The sequence below is a fragment of the Sus scrofa genome, chromosome 14 (genome assembly GCF_054392235.1).
Source record: "Sus scrofa isolate SSC_HxYL_T2T_F1_AM1 chromosome 14, Sscrofa_HxYL_maternal_Yorkshire_Landrace_v2.0, whole genome shotgun sequence".
In the NCBI taxonomy this organism is placed as follows: domain Eukaryota; kingdom Metazoa; phylum Chordata; class Mammalia; order Artiodactyla; family Suidae; genus Sus; species Sus scrofa.
Window position 1 is genome coordinate 74,005,860 of NC_139396.1, and position 27,259 is coordinate 74,033,118.

Sequence of the window (27,259 nt, forward strand, 5' to 3'; positions counted from 1 at the left end):
GGAAATTTTTTTTCTTTTTAGGACCACACTAGCAGCACATGAAAATTCCCAGGCTAGATATTGAAGTGGAGCTGCAGCTGTTGGCCTGTGCCACAGCCATGACAATGTCAGATCCAAGCTGCAACTGAGGCCTAAGCTGCAGCTGCGACAATGTCAGATCTTTAACCCACTGAATGAGGCCAGGGATTGAACCCACATCCTCATGGACACTATGTCAGGTTTTTAACTTGCTGAGCCACAATGGGAACTCCTGATATGAAGAACTTAATGTGTCACCTTTCCCTTCTCAGGGATATCTGTCTTGTAGAAATAATGGGAAGAATGTGTCCAGATATAGCATGGATCATAGGTTACACACAGGGGATTTGAGGTTTCCTTAGAGGAGGTATTTTTCTGTGGGACAGCTTCCCTGTGCCTCTCAATCAAACCTCAAATTAAGATTTAGAACTGATGACATGTGCCATTTATTCATGTAGAATGCCATTTACTCATTTATTCATGTAGAACAAGTCCTGGGATCCTCAGTTCCCCACAAGGCACTGCTGTACTGCCGCTAACAGACAACAGAGGGCACTGCTGAGCTGCTGGATGGGATCTCCAGCATGCAATTCATAGGTGGGGAAATGTTTTGAACTGCTTTACCCCGTGTGGGTTTTCAGCTCCTGTTGTATTTCTTGCTTAATGAGCTGCGTTAATTTTTTGCCGTATTCTCAGCCCATCAGTAGGAAAGAAGTTTCAAAATGATGATATCGTGTGGTTCAGAATCATATTTTTTCTTTAGCATGTGCTTAATGCTTATTAGCTGAAGGAGAGAGATCGAAAACTTTTAAGGTTTCTATTTACCCTGGGATCTACTGATGGTCTCAGCAATGTCAGACTGTCTAATTTCAAAGCTGCCTGGCTTTATCCACACCCAAACCTCTATAAAAATCTCACTTAATAGAAATGACCCAGTGTTTCTCACTTTTAGAAATGTCAGGGGTTCATTACAGGGAAGAGGAAAAACTAGATCTATTTTTATAGGATGGAGAGCCACAATGTACAAGAACAGCAGACCAGCCTGCTTCACCAGGTAGATCTGGGGCAACATGCATGTGTGTCCTTGTCCCAGGATGAGCTCAGTGCACAGGTGTCATACAAACATGGAAGGGGCGGTACTATCAGCTTGGAAAAATACTACAAAATATTTGTCTGGAGAGCTTCCAGAATGCTGAGTTGAGATGCAGAGGACTGGAGAAGTCATTCTTTATAACACTCCAGGTTCTACTCTTTTGAATCCCATTTGTGTAAGGAATGAGACCCATTAACTGTCACCTAGTAATGCAATTTGTAAAAGCTCATTATCGACATGCTTCCGCTTTAACGCTTGGCAGTATGGATTTTCTATGAGCCTAGAACCAAGGCTCAGTTACTGAAAAGAAAACCTAGTTAATCTGTTTATGGTTATGAGGAAAGAAACAAGGAAGGAATAAATATCTAGATTCATACAAGGCACATTTCTATAGTGTCCTCTCTCTCTCTCTTTGTCTTTGTAGGGTTGCACCCTCGGCATATGGAGGTTCCCAGGCTAGGGGTCAAATTGGAGCTGCAGCCGCCGGCCTACATCACAGCCACAGCAACACCAAATCCTTAATCCACTGAGAGAGGCCAAGGATCGAACCTGAGTCCTCAGGGATACTAGCCGGGTTCGCTACCCCTGAGCCACAATGGGAACTCTATGTTTCTATGGTTTTCTTTGGAAACACTAAGTGCTGTCAAGTGCATCAGCCTGCTTTAGTTCAGCTTCTCCATGGAGTCCTGGACCGAAGTGAAGCAATCCTGGCCCTGTCTACCTTCAGGGGGATGCGAAACAGGGTGCTTGACAGCACCAACTTTGATGGAAGTTCTGAGGCAAACTACTCAACTTCTCTAAGCCTCAGTTTCCCCAGATCCAAATGGAAACAACAGTAATAAGTATTTGAGAAAACTGCCTGGCTCAGACATAGTAAAAGGCCAATGAATGTTAGTTATTATTAGACAAACTAGCCATTTAAATGTCCATGGGTCCCCATTTCCTCATCAGTACTATATTAGTGCTTCCGGAACTTTTCCCACGAAACTACCCCTTATAGCATCAGATCAGAATATATTCCCAGAAGTTGGGAGTCCTCACCTGCAAATCCCTTCCATTTGTCTTTCAGTTTTACAGTTGATATATTTTTTCTTACAAATTTTTTCTTTTTAGGGCTGTACCTGCAACGTATGGATGTTCCCAGGCTAGGGGTCGAATCAGAGCTGCAGCTGCCAGCCTATGCTACAGCCGCAGCAACACCAGATTTGAGCAGTGTCTGCAACCTACACTGAAGCTCACAGCAACACTGGATCCTTAGCCCACTGAGGGAGGCCAGAGATCAAACCCACATCCTCACACACACAGACACCACATCGGGTTCTTAACCCACTGAGCCATAATGGGAACTCCCTCATTATCTAAATATTTTTTAAAAAATATCAGAGTACAGGAGTTCCCGTCGTGGCACAGTGGTTAATGAATCCGACTAGGAACCATGAGGTTGTGGGTTCTATCCCTACCCTTGCTCAGTGGGTTAAGGATCCGGTGTTGCCGTGAGCTGTGGTGTAGGTTGCAGACGCAGCTCGGATCCCGCGTTGCTGTGGCTCTGGTGTAGGCCGGCGGCTACAGCTCCAATTAGACCCCTAGCCTGGAAACCTACATATGCCGCGGGAGCTGCCCAAGAAATGGCAAAAAGACAAAAAAAAAAAAAAAAAAAAAAAAAATCAGAGTACAAATTCTCTTCAACCACATTTGACATTTCAGGAAAGAGAACTTCAAACAGCTTGTGGCTTTGGGTCTCCTCAGGCCACCCACAGGGGTGGGTGGGCCTGCATTCAGCCTGACCCCTGCTGTGCAAAGTGTGGTCAATGCACCCCTTGGAGCTTGTTGGAAATGCAGAATCAGGCCTCACCACAGACCCATAGGAGCAGAGCTGTGTTTTATAAAGTATCCCTGGGTGATTAGTATGGCTTTAAAGCTGAGAAGCATTGAACTTGATCTCCAAAGAACTACAGGCTCTAACCTCCTGTGATGAAGTAAGATGGAGAAATCAGCCAACAGTCATTGAGCATCTAATGGGAGCCTGCCATTGTGCTAAATGATGTGGGGAACACGGAGTGACAGTGAATCGTCCCTTTCCCTTGAGGGTTTCCTAGTTGGAAACAAGGGAGCAGCAACGAACTGGCCCCAGAGGAACTGCCATCTGCTCCATTAGAAACGTACTCAGCTTTTCTTTAGAGATAATCTACCTTAAAGGGAAGTGAAAATAAAGAAGAAAGGTGCTCTTTACCTGGAAATCTTAAAAGAAATCATGATCCTTTCCCCATAGATTCCCTTTTCCACCTCCCTACCTATCTCCAGCCCTGTTAACAAACTCCGAAGTGTTCTAATTATTCTTACATTCCCACACATATCATTCCTGTTGAAAAAAATAAACTACCTTGTGTGAAGAAGAAATAAAAAGCTATTTTATTTTATTTCATTTCATTTTATTTTTGGTCTTTTGTGCCGTGCCTTTTTTTTTCTTAGGGCTGTACCCATGATGTATGGAGGATCCCAGGTTAGGAGTCCAATGGGAGCTGAAGCCACCAGCCTATGCCATAGCTACAGCAATGTGGGATCTAAGCCACGTCTGTGACCCACACCACAGCTCGTGGCAACGCCAGGTCCCTAACTCACTGAGCAAGGCCAGGGATCGAATCCTCATCCTCATGGATGCTAGTTGTGTTTGCTAACCAGTGAGCCACGATGGGAACTCCAGAAAAAATCTATTTTAATAAGACCTGCAACAAGCAGTTTTCTCTAGGCAACTCTTGGGAAGCATGGTGAGTTTCTGCGCCTGGCAGACACCCGTTTGCAAACTAAGCTTCCGACACACTCTCATTGGAACCTGTGGCTAATAATCACGGGTTCATCCAAAGCTGCAAAGTGAATGCTTTTCCATGCTTTAGAAAGGGAGAGGCCTGAGACAGGGCAGGGCGGAGTGGTTAAAGTGTGATGTGCAGAAGTGCATTTTCACCTGAAGACAACAGAATTTGCATTGTTAGGAAAGCCTGTTAAGGCAGAAAAAGCAGTCAGTGCAAGCCCAATTTGTTTCCTTTGATGTCTACAAGTGGACCTGGGTCACTAAAAGTGATAATGGTAGCAAAGTGTCCTGGGTGGCATGGGCACTTTGGAGAAGAGGAAGGTAACAACAGAACCAGTGGGCTGAGGGATTTGGTGAGGAGGTTCCTCCAACCCAGGCACAGGGAGGGAAAGGAGGGCCACTCTCAGAAGAGCAGATCCCCCAACTCTGGCCTCTCCTCGATCCCATTTTTATCTTGGTCCTGTTCCTGCCCAACTTCCTATGCCTGTTATCCGCACCAGCCGCCCCTCTTTCCCACATGATCACTTTGAAGCCCATTCTATCTGCCCTGCACCCTTTCCCATCACTTAAATGGCATAAAGTCTACTGGTGACCTGTTAAGTTTCAAGTCCAGTGGCCTCCCAAAAGCTCTTCTACTTGACTTTACTTCAATAGTTGAAGCAGTTCCGTCTTTTAATGGCCTCTCTTTCTTTGGTACCTCATTCTTTGGCTTCTTTTCAATGTATCTGGTCTTCTCTTCTGTTTTGCCTTTAATGGCTTGGCCCCTCACCCTGTCTGCTAAGCCCAGCCACTTCTTGAGGTCCAGTCTCTGCCTTTCTCCAGCTCCACTCTCATTTTAAAATACTCATCCACTCCAATAGCTTCAAAAGATATTTCACTGAAAATACCTCTACAATACAGATGTCAACATCTGAGGTTTTTATTCCCAAGCATCCTGTAATAAATCTCCCACTGTCTTGCATTTGCATATGACTGACAATCTCTCCATTTACTTGCATCTAACTCTGAACACCACCCATCATCCTAGGCAAGGCCCTGGTCTTCTCTACACCATGAAGCCTTCCATGACTTCTAAGCTCACAGCCACCTCTCTCTTCTTACTGATGTGTGCCGGCTGAGATTTGCAGAGTGGCCTTTGCTCTTTGGTACTTCACAGAGCTGTTTCTCTCCCTGGGATGGTGCAGCACAAAGCAACATTTGACATTGTGCAGAGTGAGGTTTCTGCCTTGCATCATTCACTCATTCAACAAATATTTATGGAGTGTCTACTGTATGCCGGATTCTGTTCTATGTGCTGGGAACTGAGGAGTCAACAAACAGGGTTTGCCATCAAGAAGCTTCTATTCTGGAATGGGAGGGGAACCTGGCCAATAAAATATATATTTCAGATGGTAGTGAGCACCACGAAGGGAAATAAATAAAAGTCAGGAGGAAATGGTCTGTTTGTAGAGGAGCGCTATTTATTAGGGTTGTTTAAGGGGGCCTCTCCAATAGACAGATACTAAACATAGGTCCAAAGGGTGCTGACAGCTGCAGGAAAGGTACCTCAGCTGCTCCCCAAAGAGCATGTGTGTTGCATATGGGATATAGTAATGAAGCCAGTTGTGGGCCCAGCAGAGAGGGATGGGGATGGTGGTGGTAGACGACATTGGAGAAGCATCGGAGAGCAGGTTGCCTGGGACTCGGGTGCCAGTAAAGATTCTGGATTTTACTCTGGATGAGAAAAGAAGCCAACACAGAGTTTTAACTAAGAGTGTTGAGAATGTTATGGAAGTAAGTGTAAGAATCACACTAGCTTCCATGTTGAGAATATGCTTGAAGACTTGTGTTTTCAAAGATGGAAGCAAGGAAGGCAGTGAGGAGATGATTAAAATAACTTGGATAAGAGTTGAGGGTGAACTGGACTGGGAAAAAGGTGTGGGGCCGGTAGAACTGGCCAGATACCATGGTTTTTTGTTTGTTGGTTTGTTCTTGGTTAAGACAGAGCTAAAAGCAGCAGGAGAGAAAGAAAAAAAAAATCAAAGATAACCCCAAACTCTGAGACCTGAGCATATGGGAAAAAAAAGAGGTGTCAAAAGACAGAAGGAGTAGGTTTGAGGCTATGGGAATATGGAATTTGGGTTTGGACCTTTTAATTATGAGGTGTGTATTAGGCATAGAATCAAGGCAGCAATCTGTTGCCCTGGTTGCCTCACTCTTAGACAACTATTACAATGAACATCCAGCCTTTAAAATGCTGTATAGCAAAAGGCAATAGGGGAAGAGATCCCACAGGGGAAGAACTGAGGCATATCACACAAGCTGCTACTGCTGTTTTGCACACTACACACTGAAAACAGCCACCCATTATGTAAAGTGGTTCTATCATATTACTGAGGTATTCCTTCAAATAGGCCTAACCATTTTCATATTTGTAAACCAAGATTTTGGAACAGTTCAAGCCTTTTGTCTTTTACTGCAAAAAGCATTAGTATAGTGTGAGATGAAATATTCATGTAGTTGATGAATTCATTTATTTTGTTTACAAACAGTAGTGAATGAAGTATACTACAGTGTGGCTTGGTGGATGCCAAGAAGGGCAATGGGACTGTGCCTTTCAGCCACGGAGAGAACGCTTTTGAGAGGTGCATCAGCCATGTGATCTGACCACGAGCATCTGCCAATAGACACAAGAGCCTAATGTGAATTGCTAATTATACCAAAATGTACATAGAGCCCGCACAACTGAGTTCCAATATCCATTCATTATTTCGGACATAACTGGAAAGTTACACTGAAACGCTGCTCTTTGAAAGGACCTCTTGTGATGTATGTTCACTTTGAGACCCCATCCCTTAAAAATGTGTGGTGATTTCCTTCCCCCTGTGGCATACAGGTAAAAATCACAGTTTTCCACTTCCATTTTTTTTTTTCCCACTGCAGCTGCCTTCCTTCTAACTTCATCTTTTTCTATTTTCTTCCTTCAACTCCAATGGAAAAAACAGAGTAGAGAGGAATGAGGAAAACATCAAAACTCTATAGCACTTATATGTATAACTTTAGATGGTCTTCTAGAAAGATTATGGCCCATCCAGGTGCATGTTTTATAAACGCATTTGTTTAGAGCAGTAGTAATATTAACAAATGTCTTCAAACAAATTATAATGTCAATAGGACTTTTCAACATTTGCATTGCTTTGATGAACTTAAAAAATATGCTTAGCGAGAAGACTCTAAGAAATATCTCTCTGTGTTCTCCATGCCAGAATGTAAATGTCACTGAACACAGTCAACATAAAAATATCAGCATAAACTCTCTTTACACCTTATCGTGTGGAAATGATAGTTTATTTATACTCAGCTCAGACTAAGACAAATTGGTCGGAGCTAATGTGCTGCCCGTTAAGCAAATAAATTTTTTTCAGTTATTTCAAAATGTGATCCTTCTAAATATGAAAAAAACCCTGTTCTTGAAAATATAAGGATGATCAACTTTCCATAAAAACTGTGATTCTTTTCAACATTTTCCCAATTTCTGAGGCTACAGTAAATTTACTCAAGGAGTTCATTATTACAAGGAGTCATTATTATCATGACGAACTTTACATGAACTTTACAGAAGGTGGGAATGAAGAAATTAAGAGAAAAGCCGTCCTCTTTATTCTCTTGCCTAACTCCAATCGGCATGTACTTGGACAATCAACAAGGACTGAATGAGAGCCAACTCGGACAGCATGCAGGAGATCTGCTTCAGAAAAGATTAATCAGAACACATCCTCTGAGGCACTAAATCACAGCATATGGGGTTGAAATGATCCATTCTTGTACAAGTCACTCTTGAGGCAATTAAACTCCTCAATAAAAAATGTTCATTAAACCTAAGTTTAGTAAAATTATTCTTAAAGATCAACAATGAAAATATTCCTTATTCTCCACCTACTTTTTATGCCAGCTCATTTTCAAAATGCTACTCAGCAAATCAAAGGACCTTAGATAAGTTAACACTAATGAAGTAAATATTTTCTTGATTTTGGGTTTAAGAAAATGTGCTTGTTGCAACAAAGATACTAATTTGTTTTTCACATAAAAAGTACAAAATAATTATTAAAGATAATTGTATCCTCTTAAGAATAACCACTACAATATTATAAGGATTCTGAACATGATCAGTTAGTTTACAAATGTGAGTTAATTAATAGATTAATAATCTGTTCTCAGGTATGGGTTATATTGTGCTTATATTAGCTTACATATATTAGCTTATATTATGCTTATATTAGCAACTTTGGAAATCATCCAATATTAGATACTTACAGAGATGTGATAACAAATTACTGTTATCTGGCCAACATAAAAGCTATTCTGATGTTTAAAGGGGCTATTGATTTTTTTTTTTTTTTTAAGGGCTGAACCTGCAACATATGGAGATTCCCAGCCTATGCCACAGCCACAGCAATGCCAGATCTGAGCTGTGTCTGCGACCTACACCACAACTCATGGCAATGCCAGATCCTTAACCACTGAGCAAGGCCAGAGATCAAAACCGCAACCTCATTGTTCCTAGTCGGATTCATTTCTGCCGTGCCATGACGGGAACTCTATTTTTTTTTTTTATATGAACAGAAACATCTTGAAAATGTAGAATGAAAAAGAAAAATGATGAAATGATGACATACCAGTGTAATATCAATTACTTGCTTATTCTCAGAAGTGGCTTAATATCTCATAAAACTTGCAAATTAATAAACAGAAAAACTAATGCTTGTTCAGAGGGTGGTAATTAAAACCACAGAGTTATAGCCGAAACAAACTTCCAAGTTCGTAGAGCCCAACTCCCACATTCTACTGGCAGGAGAATAAAAAGACAGAGAAAATATGTATCAAGTGCTCAAGTAACGCTAATTAAAAAAAACACAGTATATACAGTGTATATAGCAGGGATATATAATCAGGTTACCACTTCTCTGGCTCTCATGTCTGTAATCTTGCATGTTACCAAGACATCTTTTTGAGTTATATGATGGTCACACAATAAATAAAATACAAATGACAGGTCAGCCCAAGAGGGGGAAAAAAAAAAAAAAAAAAAAAAAAGGGACAACCTAGTAAGTGAGTGAGATAAAACTCAATTTCATTCTAAGGTATCTGCTACACTTGGGAGGTTTTTCCCCAGCCATACACATGCCATCTTTACAGCAAATAGTTAAGCCTACTGTTTATTTCACTATGTGCTCTGTATTGTCTCCTGTCAGAAATGTTAGCGCTAATAGCTAGAATATCATTTATTTCACTGTAACCTCTATATTTTCCATTCAGAAATATTGGCTGTGCAGAAAAGAAAACTATTCTGTCCTAAACAATTGACAGCAGGTAATCTGAGGAGAAAGTATATGTTTCATTTCCTGCAAGTGACCCATTTGCTTGCTCCCAACCCAGAAGATTGTAATAAAGTGGGAATTCCCTAAACTCTTCAAGCTTAGGAGATATGCCAATTCCACCACTCAGGTTCCTCTGCCGAATCATAGTGGATAAAATCGTTTTTATGCTTAAAAGCTCAAAGATAAGAGCATCTCCCACGGTTTTCACTCCCAATCAGGAGTGAAAATTAGGAGTTCCTATCGTGGCTTAGCGGTTAATGAATCTGACTAGTATCCATGAGGACATGGGTTCGATCCCTGGTCTTGCTCAGCACGTTGAGGATCCAGTGTTGCCCTGAGCTGTGATGTAGGTCACAGACGTGGCTTGGATCCTGCTTTGCTGTGGCTGTGGCATAGGTTAGCAGCTGCAGCTTTGATTAGACCCCTAGCCTGGGGACCTCCACATGCTGTGGGTGAGGCTCTAAAAAACACAAAAAGGCCAAAAAAAAAAAAAAAAAGGAGTGAAAATTAGGAGTTCTCATTCCTAATATGATGTGTTTAACTCTTTTGCTTGGGTAGTTAGGTAAAATTTTGGATGTTTCTAGGAATCATTTTGCTTCAGATTTAGGTCAGTTTTCAAAAAGTCCCCCTCATTCCTTCCTGGAATTAGGATAACTTGATGGGATATTCGAGAGGTGATCCCATCAAGGGGAAGCCTGATGGTCTCTCCAGAACCTTCTAAGGATTCCATCCCAGTGAAAAATGATGAGGTCTTCTTGATTTTATTTATCCTTCTTTCAGGGACAGACAAAATCTTAATCTCTTGAAACAGAGGATAAAACTATATGAAAACAATCTTGAAGTAATCACTAGAAAATTAAGAAACCAGTATTTAAGAATGGCTACTCATTGTAAAGAGTGAAATTAAATAAAAGAGCAGTGTTTTACAGAAGCTCAATAATTCATATTCTAAACACGGGAAAATATCCAAGTGTGGGCCACAGAATGAGAAATAACTAAGGTACACGTGTAGTGTTTCTTGAAAAATAATTGTGAGCCAAGCCAAACTCTCTCTAGCTGAGGAGCAGAGCAGCCAGCAAGTTCAGGATTTAGCCTCCTACTGATACTCATTTCATAGAGGATAATCATTTTCTATTTAATGGCATCTGTAACTAGGCCATTTACAAACACAGGCAAGGTCCTGTTGTACAATGCCAACCATACCTGTGTCATTCAAGTATGTCATCATTTATGGAAGACACTAGCAACGCCATAATTTGATGAACAAGCTTAAGGCCAGGGCCCAACACTTAGGTTTTAGACTTGACTCTGTGATCCACCATTTGAATGTCCTTGGAAAGAACTAGTTATCCTCTGTGAGCCTTGGATTTCACCATCTTTAAAATCCATTCAAGTCCCAACATCCTGGAGCTCTATGCCAACACATTTTGGTTTTAGCAAATTGCTCTAAAAGAGGAGAACAAGGAATTTGGAAGTCACTTTTATTTATAGTTTTTGAATAGGAGGAAACATTTCATCTATTTATGAACATTAAGACATGTTATAAGTATCTGGAATCTAATATATGGCACAAATGAACCTTTCCACAGAAAAGATGGACTTGGAGAACAGACCTGTGGTTGCCAAGGGGGAGGGGGAGGCAGTGGGGTGGATCGAGAGCTTGGGGTTAATATACGCAACTATTGCCTTTGGAATGGATCAGCAATGAGATCCTGCTGGGGAGCACTGGGAACTATGTCTAGTCACTTATGATGGAGCATGATAATGTGAGAAAATAGAATGTGTACCTGTATGTGGAACTGGGTCACTATGCTGTACAGTAGAAAAAGTAATTGTATTGGGGAAATAACAATTAAAAAAAAAAAAGACATGTTATAAGTGAAAGTTTCTCGAGGGTTTTTATTTTCTTTTCCCTTTTTCTTTTCTTTTCTTTTTGCTTTTGCTTTTTCGGGCCACAGGTGTGGCATGCGGAAGTTTCCAGGCTAGGGGTCACATCAGAGCTACAGCTGCCAACCTATGTCACAGCCCCAGCAATGTGGGATCAGAGCCACATCTGTGACTTGCACCACAGCTCACAGAAATGCTGGATCCCCAACCCAATGAGTGAGGACAGGGATCGAACCCGCATCCTCATAGATACTAGTTGGATTCATTTCCACTGGGTCAGAATGGGAACTCCTCAAGAGTGTGATTCAGTGAGGACCTACATGAGAGCAGGAAAGTGACTTTTGTCTCTGTCTGTTCCAAGGTGTCACCAGGAGTCTAGCAGGTCACTCTCTGGCTGATGTCTGAACACTATTTCTGCATCTCAGAAGCTTTTTGCTAAGCAGAATGAAAGCTCTCAGTGGGTAGGGACTTCATCATTGTTTCCCTGGTGTCTGGTACAATGCCACCAGTAGTTTCTAGTAGGTTCTCAGTAATATATAAACTACCACACACATAAATAGCACATTTTTTCTCCTTAATGATCCTGACAGTTCAAGTCAGGAAGAAAAAAGGACACAGGAAAGAAAGGATTTTTTTTGTCTATTCTCCTGATGCCACATTGGTCAAGGAGCTCAGAGAGAGAGGTTGGAAGATAGCCAGAGCTGTGGATAGCGGTGAGAGGGAGACGCAAGGGACAGTGGGGGAAAGTGACGAAACCCCATCTGTATCCTGACTACCTGAGTGCTGCTTCTTTACTCTGAACCCTTCCTCTTCCTCCTCCTTAAACCAGTCTTCTAAGTAGGATTTATAAGACAAAATACATATATTTACAGACACATACATATGTTACTAAGGCCTTCTTGCACCTTCTTGTAGCTGCCACTCAGCCAACATGGTTCTGGTACCTCCATGCCATCACTTTCTCATTTCCATGCTGAATCCACAGGCTTCTCATCCTGTCTCCTAACCCAACTCCATGAGGACCTGCTTCCTTTTTTCTTTTTCTTTTTGCTTTTTAGGGCCACACCGGTGGCATATGAAAGGCTAGGGGTCCAATTGGAGCTGCAGTCGCCCACCTATGCCACAGTCATAGCAATGTGGAATCCAAGCCACGTCTGCAACCTACACCATAGCTCATGGCAATGCTGGATCCCCAACCCACTGACCGAGGCCAGGGATCGAACCTGCATCCTTATTGGATTCGTTTCTGATGTGCTACAACAGGAACTCCAGTTTCCTCTTTTTGACACCCTCTTAGTATTGGTACCTAATGAAATGCTTTTTCTCCTCAAGCTCTCAGAACTGGCAGAGATAACAGTGGGTTTTTTGTCTGGGTTCAAGACCTCGAAGGGCAAAGCAAGCCTTAGGATGGCCGGTAAAACATATCATTACCTTGGTTATAGAAAAAGAATAACTGATTAGAACAACTGAAATGCCAACAGTTGCCTTTCTATGCTGCTAATAATGTAGAGATACCTAGATATAGTCACTCAAATCAATTCTCCTCGCTCAGCATTAGTGACATTACTAAAACTGCTCAATGTGCTCCTTTTAAAAAATTTGAGTGATCTTGACAAGCTGTAGGACATGCTTTTTTTTTCCCCCTTCAGGAGAGACTCCTGCAGATAGATATTTGTCTGTTTTTTCAGTGTGTGTGAGTGAGTGGAATTTTGCTAGTAAAAACAACACTGAACAAAATAGTTAATCTGTGAATAATTTCACTGTGCATTTTCTCTTACACTGCTCTGCTGTGTTTCTGCTCTAGGAGGTTAATGTGACTTGGGAACAAATATTCTGTGCAAGAGGGCCGAGAACTGACATTCCCACTTTTAGTTCTGCTACTAGCAGTTTTATGTTTGCCTCTGTTTAGGTCTGCACAATTGTCAGGCAACAGAAAGGATATTTAACTAATCCTCAGAAGAGTAATGAGGAATTATTGCAGGTAATCCTCAAAAGACTAAAATGGAACTAAATGCATATTTATTCATTGTGGCTGAGACAGTGCTATTATGGTTAATACTACTGAAATTTACACCCTATTTCTTTTTAAAAATTTTAAGAAAATTTTATTTTTTAATTGAAGTATTGTGGAAGGATGGCCTTTTCTCTCTCTCTTTTTCTTTGTTTTTTGCCACCCTGCAGCATATGGAGTTCCCTGGGCTATGGATCAGAGCCAAGCCACACTTATGACCTATGCTGCAGCTGCTGCAATGCCAGATCCTTTAACCCACTGCACTGGGCCAGGGATTGAACCTGCATCCTGGTGCTGTAGAGATGCCACCAATCCCATTGTGCCACAGTGGGAACTCCTTATACCCTATTTCTCAATGCTTCTATACTGTGTATAGACTGGCTATTTTTTTTTTTTTTTTTTTTTTGTCTTTCTGCGTTTTCTTGAGCCGCTCCCTCGGCATATGGAGGTTCCCAGGCTAGGGGTCGAATTGGAGCTGTAGCCACTGGCCTATGCCAGAGCCACAGCAACGTGGGACCTAAGCCGTGTCTGCAACCCATACCACAGCTCACGGCAATGCCAGATCCTTAACCAACTGAGCAAGGCCAGGGATCGAACCCACAACCTCATGGTTCCTAGTCAGATTCGTTAACCACTGCACCACGACGGGAACTCCTAGACTGGCTAATTTTTAAGAAATTCATTTTCTCTTTCTCCTGAGCAAACAGTTAGATGGCTTCCTCCACCCTCCTTTGTAATTAGGTTGAAGCTGAGCACTACCAGTGGGACTTGGGCAGAAGTCATATGTACCACTGTGAGCATGGCCCATAGCACCCCTCCCATGCCCAATCTTACATCTCTTTTCTCTTTTCCTCTTTCCAGTGGCTGCATTGGAGATATCCTTAGGGCAATTGTGAAACCATATCTGACATGATAAATCCAGAGGATGCAATGATTCTCAAATGATGGCTTACAGAAGAGACAGCTGACCAGAAAAATCCCAAAGTGGACTCTAGCATAAGCGAAATAGAAGTCAACACTGTTTTAATTCACTGAGATTTTGGAGTTCATCAGTTACATCAGCTAGAATTATCATAATTAATGTATATTCAATATCCTTTCAAATAATTAAAATAGCATAAAATATACCTTACTTTTTTTTTTTTTTTTTTTGCCTTTTTGGTCTTCTTAAGGCTGCACCTGCGGCATATGGAGGTTCTCAGGCTAGGGGTCTAATCGGAGCTGTTGCTGCTGGCCTACGCCAGAGCCACAGCAACACCAGATCCTTACTTTGCAGTTGAATGAAATTTCATCACTCTTTTCATCTTTCATCATTTATCATGGACTACAGAGTTTTTCATGTGGGGTCATCCAAATAAAAAAAGGTAAAAAACACCTAGTTGCTAGAGCTCAAAGAAGACATACAAATGGCCAACAAGCACAAAAAAAGATGCTTAACACCACTAATTATCAAGGAAATGCAAATCAAAACTACAATGAGGTACCACCTCACACTAGTCAGAATTGCCATCATCAAAAAGTCTACAAATAATAAATGCTGGAGAGGGTGCAAAGAAAAGAGAAACCTCCTACACTGTTGGTGGGAATGGAAATTGGTACAGCCACTATGGAGAACAGTATGGAGGTTCCTTAAAAAACTAAAAATAGAGTTGCCATGTGGGCCTGCAATCCCACGCCTGGGCATATATTTGGAAAAAATAAAAATTCTAATTCAAAAAGATACATGCACCCCAATGTTCACAGTGGCATTATCTGCAATAGTCAAGATATGGAAGCAATCTAAGTATCCATCAACAGATGAATGGATAAGGAAGATGTGGTATGCGTATATGTGTGTGCGTATGCCATAAAAGAGAATGAAATAATGCCATTTGTAGCCATAAGGATGAACTTGGAAATTGTCATACTAAGTGAAGTAAGTTAGATAGAGAAAAACAAATAGCATACAATATCATTCATATGTCATAACTGCTCACACTGCAGCCTGTTCACTCCACTGACCTTTCTTCACATCACAGAGACCCGTGAATTGCTGAATCTCCTGATCCTTTTTCTATCCTCATTTTACTTCTTTCAGGAATCTGGGTTATGGATCATTCCTGCCACTGGAAACTCCTGTTCTAGCTTCTAAGATTTAATTCTCTCCTGGTTTTCTTTCCTCCTTGCAGGTGTCCTTCAAGCTTCTACACAACTTATGCTGCATCCTCTGCCCTGTGGACTTCTCACTCCATATATGGATGGCTTTACTTAACTGTCTCAGTTCCCTTTTACAAGCTACCTCAAGGTGAGATGCTGTTCCTTCAAATCAGATGTCCTCTGGCTAAGACAAGGCTCTTCAGCTGCCTGATGGGTACCATGATTTGATGACTCTAGCACTTTGGACTCCAGAGATTACAAATCGAACTCAATCAATCTTTCTTTACCTATCCGATGGTCCTACGTTTTCTATATGAACTAGTACCATGCACCTATTTACAAAAGCCAGCCTCCTAGATTTGAACCATTTCACCTTCCCTCTGGTATACTGCAATTTCCCATTAATTAGTTGTCCTGCCTTCTGTGTGGCCCTTTTGCCAACCATCTCTGCATTTCACCCAGAGTGGTCTTTCTGAAAAATAAATCTTATCATTGACTCTGCTTGCATAATGTCCTTTACCAGATTCAAAATCCCTGGTTTAGCTACAAGAGTTTCCAGAGCCTGGCCTATTGCTCTCCACTCCTGTCCTGTACTATTTACCCAGTTCCTACCCTGCCTTCCACTATGCTAAATGATCCCCTAAAGCTGGCTGTCACTACACTGCTGTCTCACTTGCCTAATAACAGTCTCTGTCCCATAGGAAGGTTGTGAGGATTAAATGAGGCAATACCTGTAAAGTACTTGGAATGATACTTGGCACATAGTATTTTATAAGCATTGGTAATAATTATAATTTGCTTTTGCCCCAGCGCAGCCTAGCACAGTGGACAGAAAATGTTAATATAATAAGCTATACATAACTGGGGGAGGATGTGCTCTTAGGGTGTGTTTTAAAAATAAAGTGAAATCAGATTGCATCTAGAGTACAGCAATATCCAGTCCTCCTGAAATTAAGTGGACATCAGGAGAACTATAGGCTAATGTTATAGAGGAAATGAAAGATTTTAAAAGTGCAGCTGATGAACCCTTTAATGTATCTCAGTAATCTGAGATAATATTTAAAATATTAGATCAGTTGATATCATGAAAACACTTGGACCTACTCTCTAAGATCACTTATACCCACGTGTACACACACACACACACACACACACACACACACACACACACACACACACCATTTTTTAAAAACATATTTTAACCCAAAGAAAATATTTCTCCTCCTTCACACAGGAAAGGGTCCTAAGTGCCAAAGAAGGAAGGATCTGCAAACTAACCCTTTCCACAAAGATTAAAATAAAAACTCCAGCCTCTTGGTGACAGCTGCTCCCACAGTCAGTTTAGCCCCCTTTTTTTCCCTGAAGAAACTAACCCTTGTCAATCCCAGATAATATACGTAGGATCAGGAGAAATCATTGTCTAACGCAAACATGAGCTGAGAACTCCACAAAATATCAATAGAGATAATAAGAAATTATATAAACATCAAAAAAAAGAGGGAAAAAAGAAAGAAATCTCACACTGAAAAGACAGAGGAGTAGGGCAAACATCTTGAGGAAGAATAAAAAGCCTAGAGACAGGGTGAGACTGTAGCAGAGGAAAACAAGCTATGTTGTCTCTACACAGGCAGACAGAAAGCCAGGGGCTTAAGTGATTTATTTTTCTATTTTTAAATCTTCAAATGCTCATCTCAACTAAATTCCAAAATCCATTTAAAATAATACAGGCTTCGTAAGTCAGAATTCAACTTTAAGACATCACATAACTAGGTTTTATTTTTCCCAACTCATTAAGTTTGCTTTGTCCATATAAATGAAATACTTCTAAATGAGGTCACAGGGGTTCACCAGTAATCATGGGCCAAGGGGATGCTGGATGTGCCTTGTGTGGTGTGGTTTACAGGGGAGCAATCACACTGCAGGGGCTGGAAGGCTTCTGCTGTCTCCCTGGTTCTATTTATACTGAGACCCTTGAATCACGTGAAAGGAGTTATGAGCCTTGCTGAGAGGTTGCAAAGCTGGCACAAGGGTGGTAGGGATATTGCCAAGTCAGCAAATGGACAGATGGCAAATTGGAAAGAGAGCAAGGGAACTGAGGAGACAATGGGAATGCTAGACAACTATGGGATATAATGCTGTTTGGTTTTAATGAACAATTTAATAATGTAAATCTAGTAAGCAATAGAAGAAGAAAAAGGCTAAACTCAAATCACTGAAAAAATAGAGCTGGAAGAGGCATTAGAAATGACTCAACCCCTTCCCCCCACTCCACAAATACCCTAAATATTTATCCAGGGAGGCTCAAATGACTTATGTAAGGCATTGCTGCTAATAAGTTAATTCTGTGCCTGAAAAACATATGCAAACAAAACCAAACTAACCCATAAGTCAAGACTGATTAGTAAATGATCACTGTAAATATAAGAGAGGAAAAACTGTCCATTTCTCCTTCTGACAAGTGACAAGAAGATACTGTTAAACTATACTTTTCAAAGGAAGAATGGAAATGGAGCTTCACTCAGAGACATCACCTTTCTGAAACTATGTGAGTCTCCTTTAAGGACAGGACTTTATATGGTCATGGCAAGTGTTTATAATCAGAGAAGGAAAAGTTGGACAAAAAAGGCCAAAATGAATGGGACCTGGCATCCCTTGCAATTGTGGCTCTAAGGAGAGGAATTACAGGATTGCATGTGGGTAATGTCCAAGTCATTTCTGAATCTAATCCAAATCCCCTAGCTGCTATCAGGAAAACACTGTATGCAAACCAACAACTCACAATCATCCACCTCACAGCAGGGACTTGAGTTCCTTATTACTGCCCTGTGAGAATCCTATAATGCTGCTGGAGGAGAGCCAGAGCAAAGGAGTGGAAATGATCAAGGTCTGGAGGGTGCTGTTAAATTTGTATAAATTCTCGTCTGCCAAGATGAATGTGGAGAGGGAGCTGATGGAAGTCGACAAAATCAAAAGGGCATGGGTAGGGTAAACATGGGACTTTTATAGCCAGATGCTGTTAAAACCCTGAATAGAGAGAGGGTGGTAGAGGTGATGTCTTGGAGATCTCAGAAGTCAATTTAGGATAAATAAAAGTACCGCTTAATCAGTATATGGTAAACTTTTGTCACTCATTACTTCAAGAATTGTTAAAGGTTGCAAATATACAGAACTCCAAAAATCTTGCATGATATCAAGTCTAACAGTGCAATTTTCTGTTTTGAGACTACATTCCTGCAATGTTAGAGTTTAAGGATATGGCCTTACTTAATGTTCTGCTTTTAGGCAGAAGATCAAGTGGATGATCAAAGGTCAAATCCAGTTCTGTGTTTCTTAAGTTCCCTTGAAGAAAAGAAACTGGCCAATGGTATTTTCTGTAAGTATCCAGCAATACTCCCTCCGACTATTTGGGGGATTTAAGTTTGTTGCTAATGTCTTACATTAAAAACCTAGAATACAGTTTGGTCTTTACAAGCCTTTGGTTTTTTTTTTTTTTTGCACTGCATTTGTATCTAAACAGCATAAATTATAAGAGCCTTATAACCCAGCTGCTCTAAGAACGGAAGAAGGCTGTACTTTTCCCCCAACATTTGTGCACTACACACCCCCTAATTCCCTTAACAAAAAACTGTGTGCCTTGCCCAAATTTTAGGCTTAAAGGTAACTGACTTAAACATGATATATTCAATGTTATGTGTAGTTGAAGTCTTTGTTGAAGTTGATTTTGACTATCCCACTCCATAAAGCACAATTTCCAGATAAAGGGTTTATAGAATATTGTTAGTTTTCATTTTTATATTTATTAATACAATTGAACATCCATCTCACTGCATTATTAAGCAAATCTACATCTTTTTTAATCACTGTACTCTGAGAACTTTGCCAAAGATTTGTTTCTTTCTTTTTGTCTTTTTAGGGCTGCACCTGCAGCATATGGAAGGCTAGGAGTCGAATTGGAGCTGTAGCTGCCAGCCTACACCACAACCACAGCAATGCTAGATTCGAGCTGCATCTTCATCTTACACTGCAGCTCACACCAATGCCAGATCCTTCACCCACCGAGTGAGGCCAGGGATCAAACCTGCATCCTTATGGATACTAGTAGGGTTTGTTACTGCTAAGCCACAAAGGGGACCCAATAAATGTCTTTCTGAAGGCAAGATGCACAATGTTTGACTCTACTTATCTCTTCTATCAAATAGATGATGATGTTGGTTTGGCATGACTATCTTTTGGGGAGTTCTAATTTATTTCAAGGGATGTCTTCTATTTTCCTATTGTTCACAACCATCTGTTTAACAACCTTTTCTAAAGAGAACCTTTCTACTCTGTTGGTGAGAATGTAAAATGGTACAGCCACTATGGAAGTTCCTCAAAAAACTAAAAATAGAGTTTCCATTTGATCTAGCAGTCACATTCCTGGACATATAGCCAGACAAAACTATAATTTGGAAAGATACATGTACCCCTATGTTCACAGCAGCACTATTCAAAATAGCCAAGACCTGGAAAAAGCCTAAATGTCCATTGTCAGGTGAATGGATAAATAAAATGTGGTACAAACACATAATGGAATATTATTTGGCCATAAAAAGAATCAATGCCATTTGCAGCAACATGGATGGAACTAGAGATATCATACTAAGTGAAGTAAGTCAGAAAGAGAAAGACAAATGCTTGTGGTTGCCAGTGGGTGGGGGGGAGCAGAAGGATGGAGTGGGAATTTGGGATTAGCAGATGCAAACTATTATATATAGAATGGATAAACAACAAGGCCCTACTCTAGAGCACAGGGAACTATATTCAATATCCTGCGATAAACCATAATGGAAAAGAAAACGAAAAATAATGTGTGTATATACATAAAACTGAATCACTGTGCTGTACAGCAGAAATTAACACAACACTATAAATCAGGTATACTTCAGTGAAACACATTAAAAAAAAACTAACCTTTTTCCAGAATACAAATAGTATGGTGCATAACACAGACAGTCAAAAACCTTTGGTGGAGAGAATCACCTTCCAGCTCATGGATGAAGGATGTCCTACTTTACAATTCACGCTGTAGTCAGTTCCCTGAATAGTCCTCACTTAGTAGATCCTTTCCCGAGGACAGAGTCTTGCTTTCCCCTCCTTCCTTTTCTTCTTCTTCCTCCTTTCCTTTCATAAAGCTTTGTGAAGGGCTTACTGTCTGACAGAGGTGAGGGAGATGTGGAGTATGGTATTTAGTTCTGAGAAGCAACACTGAGAGAAATGATAATATATTGAACAATTCTTTATCTTGTTATCCTATTTAATAACTGGTACTTTGCTTTTAAATTGATTTAGGATATACTTACATAGGTGTTTGCTATGTTTTAGCCATTTTTTAAAATTAATTTTTTATTACTATTATAGTTAGTTGATTTACAATGTTTCTTCAAGTTCTGTTGTATAGCAAAATGACCCAATCACACACATTTTCCTGTGCGGTACAGTAGGGCCCCATTGCCCATCCATTCCAAATACAACAGTTTGCATCCAAAAAACCTCCCAAACGTCCATCTATCCTACTCCCTCCACTTTCCCCTGGAGGGGGCTTTACAATCATTGTTTTAAGGACTTTACAATCATTAATTCATGTAATCTTTATACGAAGGAACTATTATCATTCCTATTTTATAGATGAGAAAACTGAAGCACAAAGCTGATAACAGGTGGAGCCTGGATTCAAACCCAAGGAGTCTGGCTCCATGGTCTGTGCTTTTAGTGACTGTATTATGCTGCTATGGAAGTAAGAGAGGCAAAATCATCATATGATGTCCCTTTCAACATAGAAGACAATACAAAGCAAAATGAATGGAAAAATGAACAAAAAGCACAAAAGACAGAAGAGATGCACAAAACCCATCATACTTCTCTTATTAGAAGATGTATAAAACATGATAGATCTTCAGGTGTACACATACCTCCATCAGTTAAATGTCTTTTAATGTTGAGATGCTGCAACAGGGCCCTATAGCCAAATCAATCTTTCCCAGAAATTTTCCCCCTTACTGAAATTTAAAAACCTTTTGTTTTCTGCCCTTTCTGGTATCACTAGCAGCAGCCCTAAACCTCAGGCAGCTTCTCCCCAAATTCTGCTCTAGGATAGTTTCACTTCTCCACTGATTACATAATATTCTAATGTAATATACCCCTTATCTGTTTCTCCCATGACATGATGGTATTCCACAATTTATTTTGTCCAATACCTTGTGCTTTCTTTTACCAAGCAGCCTAAAATTGAATCTTGATCAAATATATTATAGGCACGGCCATAGGTTATAGCTAGCTATGGAAAACAGCAACTGCTACTTTGTGAGATTTTAGAAGTTCTCAAAGTACAAGTTAAAGCTAAATTGACTTTTCTATTTAAGGAGACTGACGCTCTTTCTCTGTTCATATTGCAAAGGATAATATGTGTTTTGAAAAATTTTTTATGAATTCTTTTAGGTAAGGTTTTCAAAACTAAAAAGTCTCTCCCATCTGGGTAGAAATCTTGAACATCTTCATAGACAGTCTTGCAATTTTTAAAAAGCTTACTGTATTAGGCATAGAGAACAGACTTGTGTTGCCAGGGGGAGGGAGAAGGGAGTGGAGTGGACAGGGAGTTTGGAGTTGGTAGGTGCAAACTACTACATTTAGAATGGAGAAGCAATGAGGTCCTACTGTACAACATGGCAAACTATATACAATCTCTTGGGATAGAACATGATGCAAGATAGGATGAAGAAAAAAATGTACACACACACACACACATATATAGATATGACTGGGTGACTATGCTGTACAGCAGATACTGAAACAATACTGTAAATCAACTATACTTTACAAATAAATAAATACAATTTAAAAAATAAAATAAAATAGAAAGCTTAACTCTATTAAATATAAAAAGAGTACCTGGAGTTTCCCAAATAAGTACTTTTCAGGGAGTAATACTTAATTGCACAAGGCTGCAGTTCAAATATTCCTGAAGATGTAAGTAGGAAAACTTTCAAGCTTCAAACTATTTCTTTAATAATAAATATAAAAGTGTTACTGGATTATTAATGTGGATGTCAAAGGTAAAGTTATTGTTTGATATTTTAGCAATTCCCCAGACCAATCTGAATTCTTTTTTTTTTAAATTACCTAAAGAAATAAACTTTTCTTTTGGAGCCATGATCCCAGATTAGAACAGATACGGAAGGCTGTCAGATAAAGGAGGGATATCAAATAGCACTTATTGCAAAGTTTCAATTCAGTGGTGCTCCAAAATGATGGAATTCATATAAAGAACACATGGGAAGTTTTTTGACTTTTGTTTTTCTTCCGAATCCTTTTTTCTCCATGGAGCTTACCTCTCTCTTTTATGACAGGAAGGATTCCAGAACTACTGCACACTGCACTTTAGGGAAGCTATTTCCCCTTCCCCATCTTTCCTTCTCTGTACCACAGAGCAGCTGTCAGGGAATGTCTGAGTAGTACATGGTGCCCTTTTTCTCTGTGAAGGGAAAACCTTCCTGCTCCTTTTTATTAGCAGGTATATCTGACAAAGTGGTGATCAGATATTTCTTGTTTCTAAATTGAGGGACCTCAACTACATCCATCTATGACCTAATGGAACCCCAGAATTTGGAGAAAGTTGCCAGAAGGAAAGGATGGGTGAAGAGCCTTGGTGGTCAATACCATTCTGAAAGCATGATGCAGTCCCTCAGGCTCATTATTTTATTTAATGGAATGTCTGTCATCATTGATGAACAAAACATTTTACCAAAGCTATGTCATCCAAGGACTTCAGATTCAAAAGAAATGTCATTTTGCATTGGTTAGTAAATTTAATTTTCTTCTCCATTCTGATGATACAAATCTTTCTTCTCACGTTGAGACAATATTTGGCTTTCATGATTAAGCAACATGGGAACTGCTATGTATTGTGAGCAGCTCACCACTCTCTTTAAATAAACACATTGCTGAGGTAGTCTCACTTTGACTATTTCAATACATACTTAGTGCTTTAAGAGCACCTAATTTATATCCAGCCTGACACAGTCATGACTGTACAAAGAACAGTGACACCAGTGGACTCAAATGGAGACCTAAACTCAAGGATAAAGAAGAATCTACCAAGTTCAATTCCTGTGCCAAGGCCAATAAAAAGGATGCTGGTATTGCCAACCACAGGGTGCACTGTGCTTGGCTTTGAGGTGAGCCATCTTGATTAAGCCCTCACAAAAATCTCATGAGATATATGGTATTTTCTCCTAGTTTATAGATAGAGAACAAAGTCCAGAAATCAAGTAATTATCTCAGTCCCATAGCTGCTAAATAGTAGAACTAGAATCCTTCTAACTACAAGTTTCAGGATTTTTTTCTCTAGTATATCTGGGTCCAGTCATCTACCAATTTGACAATGGCTAAGCGATATTGATGCATAAGGTCTTTGCTCACCAAGGACTCATTTTCCTTCCATCTTCTATTATAATGAAATCCTTATATACTGAGGTAACAGGTAGAGATTCTTTAATTAAGGAAGGCCGTACTCATTCTACAAGTCTAAGGGTTGAATCACAACTGATTTAAACTAATCATCTTCTCATTTCCCTTGACTAGACTGATACGAGCGGCCACTGGTAAGGTGCCAGTGAAATATAATGGAAAGATGTCAGTAATGACTTCTCTTTCAGAATTAAAAGACAAAGATGAGAAGGTCTTCTGTTTTTATACTTTGCCTCCTGCTTTGAACATGGACATGATTCTTGGTGGTGCAATAATCACCCTGCAACCATGAGGCAACAAGGATGGGGAAAACCAATGTGCTAAGAAATAGTCAAAGTAAAGATGGAAAGGATATTTGCTCCTGATGCCAATGTTGAACAGTGAATTCAAGATCAACACCTGCCGTCCTCTAGACTATTTCATATTTGAGACAAGTAAGCACTTAATATTCTAGGCCATTAATAGAGTATTCTATCATTTGCAGCTGAACATTTTCACTACAAATATAGTTATAAAGTCAATACCTTAGAATAGAATGTGCTGTTTGACTTACAATGCAAAAAGCCTTAGTTTGTGTTGGCTACTTAGATGATGATGAAAACACGTGAGTACATTAAACCCTAAGGCAGATCCAAATGTGCCCTTTTTTCCCTTATAGATCATTAATAAAGAACCCTTTTCTACATGGAGATGTTTAAAAATTTTGCCATATGAGTCTGTACTATAGACTTTACTGAATATTTTAAATTTCAATGTAAAAAATCTTCCTGTCACTAAGATACTCAAAATATTTCCTTAAATAGAAGTCTTCATCTGCACAGATTTAATGAGTACTAACTCTATGCTGAGTGTGGGGATTCAGAAATCATAAGAAACTAATTCTAATAGTGGATATGGAAAATGGAACCAAGCATTCATTAAATTAAAGCACTAGGAGCAACTTCTGCCTGAAGGGGTTGGGAAACATGTGAAAGAAGGGAAATCTACCGGGAACTGTGGAATCTGAGTTAAGGAGTTGTTTGGGGATGAAGCAGGGCAAAAGCCATTGAGAGACAGGGAAGCCATCTGTTGTAAAGAGAGGGAGTCACAGAACAGTATGGCAGCCATGTGAGTAGAGAGAACTAGAAGAGGTAGGATGATGGGAGATGAGATCAGAGAGGATAGCTGGACAGATCATCAACTTCTTTTGATGCTCTGATCAACTGCTTAGAGTTTATCCTAAAGACAATGCACAGCAATAGAAGGTCTTTAAACAGTGGAGGGAGAGAGAGATTTGGGGAGAGAATTCATTATTTCAATATTTTTCTCTAACAAAAATATAATATATAACATGTAAAAGTTTAAAATAATACAAATATATAAAAATGGAAACTTTCCTTGTCTTCACACTTATCCTATCTCAGGAGAAGCTTCTAGTAACATCTGGGATGTATTCTTCTGGATTTTTCTATTCCATGATGCTGTGTCATTTATTTTATCTATTTATTTCTCTGTTTGTATCTGTCTCTATCTCTGTCTGAGTATGTATCTATCTTTTTAACAGGTAGAAACACAAACAAAGATAGGGTAATGAACACTGGATATATTTGTAGTATACTGTTTACATAAGAGTAATACTGTGGATATCCTTCCCTGTCAGCACATGCAGATTTATGTCATCTTTCTAGATATTTACATAGTAATCTACAATAGGCTTGACAGCCCATGTGTAGATGGGTCAAATTAGCACAACCTTGTTTTTGTAAATAAAGTTTTATTGGGATACAGTCACATTCATTTGTTTATGTCTTGTCTATTGCTACTTTCTTGATATAAGAGCAGAGCTGAGTACTTTTGATAGAGACCATGTAGCCTGAAAGCTTACAATATTACTATATGGACCTTTACAAAAAAAGTTTGATGACTGCTGATCTATAATATTTATGCACTAGGATAAATTTCATCATTTCCATATTGACAGATATTTGGGTTCACTTGACTGTTTTGTCACAAATATAACATTTTGATGTATTTTATCTTTGTCCTTTTAAGTGAGTATTTCTGTAGAAAAGTTTTCTAGAAGTAGATTTGCTCTATACAGATTTTCTTCTTTTTTTCTTTTTTCTTTTTTTTCTTTTGGAGAGAATCCTGGTCACAGTGCAAAGAGTCTGAAGTAAGGAGTCTTTGTGCAGATGGATCAATGAGAAGGTGATTCCTATCATCCAGGCTATAGATTAGGCAAGTCTAAAGGTGGGGATGGACAGAGGTGTTAGAATGAAGAAATATGCTGAGAATGCCACACTGGATAAAGTTATGATGGAAGGGAGTGTTAAATACTTCTGGGGTTAAAATGCTTCTGAAATCAAAAGGTTAGGTAACTCATCTACTGAAAAGATAAGCATCACCAGAAATGTGAATTTAAGGAAGTGCATTTTACTTGAATATCACTCTATGGCAAATTGATATAAAACTCATATGCATACGTTCATTTTGGGACAAGTAAATGTGCCTATGAACAAAGGTTTTGATTCTTTTTATTACCTACTTTAGTTTTTATTGAAGTCTAGTGGATTTCCAATATGATATCAGTTTCAGATGTATAGCCAATGTTAGTTATTTTAAATTCAATAGTTCCTGGTGTGGCAGTCATCAACCTGCTGTCTTTCCACTGACCTTCACCAGCCTTCCCTTGGTCACCTAGGAAGCCAGCATCTCTGGAGTCCTTTCCCTCATCCATCCTAAGAGTAGATAAAACTCCTAGGGCAAACATCCTTGAATCCTTAAAACCATGATTACTGAAATGTTTATCCAGGCACCTAGCTTTTTTCTGAATCATATTTTCATAGGAAGTCACATATTTCCTATGAATATCCTCATAGCACAAGTTAAACGTATTTTTACATTTCATCGAGATTATTTCTTTTACTGGACGACCATTTTTCACAAATACATTTTCCATGTTGCAGGTATTACTGATTAAGCTAAGACTGCCGGAAGACCAAAAGTCACAAGGACATTTAAAGACAGATACTGTCTAGCATCCCTCAGTGGTCCCAGGTCCCATTAGAATCTAGCCTTCTACAAACCTATGCCCACTGAATTGGAGAGCAACAACACATAGTCAAATAAAAGCTAAGAAATCTGAAAATGCCATAGGTCAGCTGTACTTGCCAAGCACTGTGAGTCCTTCCACAGCAGGGTGTTAACATGATTTATTAGCGAGCTTTGCTGGGTATTAAAACAGAGTGCTCTAAAATCTGTAAGTATTTTTATTTACTTCATATTTTTTATTTTTAATCAGTTTTACTTTTTTCCATTATAACTGATTTTCTGTCAGTTTTCTACTGTACAGCAAGGTGACCTGGTCACACATACATATATACATTCTTTTAAAATCTGTAAGTATTTTTAAAATGAGGTAGTTATACAATGACATTTGTGGTTTTGTTTCTTAAAGCAATTTTTAAGAG

General features: G+C 39.6%; 1 protein-coding gene and 1 long non-coding RNA gene across 16 annotated transcripts in view; one reads left to right on the plus strand and one right to left on the minus strand.

Annotated features, from left to right (window-relative positions):
* The window catches only part of CHRM3 (cholinergic receptor muscarinic 3), a 542,465-nt gene that overhangs the window by 134,165 nt on the left and 381,041 nt on the right, over positions 1–27,259 (minus strand). The gene's annotated exons all lie outside the window — the stretch shown is intronic.
* Positions 1–27,259, plus strand: part of LOC146396785 (uncharacterized) — a 52,390-nt gene that overhangs the window by 18,495 nt on the left and 6,636 nt on the right. Inside the window, exons 3-6 of one of the 4 annotated variants that reach the window (XR_014827803.1) lie at positions 15,341–15,456; positions 18,591–18,681; positions 23,999–24,244; positions 25,932–26,027. This is a non-coding gene — a long non-coding RNA (uncharacterized LOC146396785). The remainder of the gene's footprint in view (positions 1–15,340; positions 15,457–18,590; positions 18,682–23,998; positions 24,245–25,931; positions 26,028–27,259) is intronic. The other 3 variants (XR_014827805.1, XR_014827804.1, XR_014827806.1) reach the window with 3 other exon arrangements.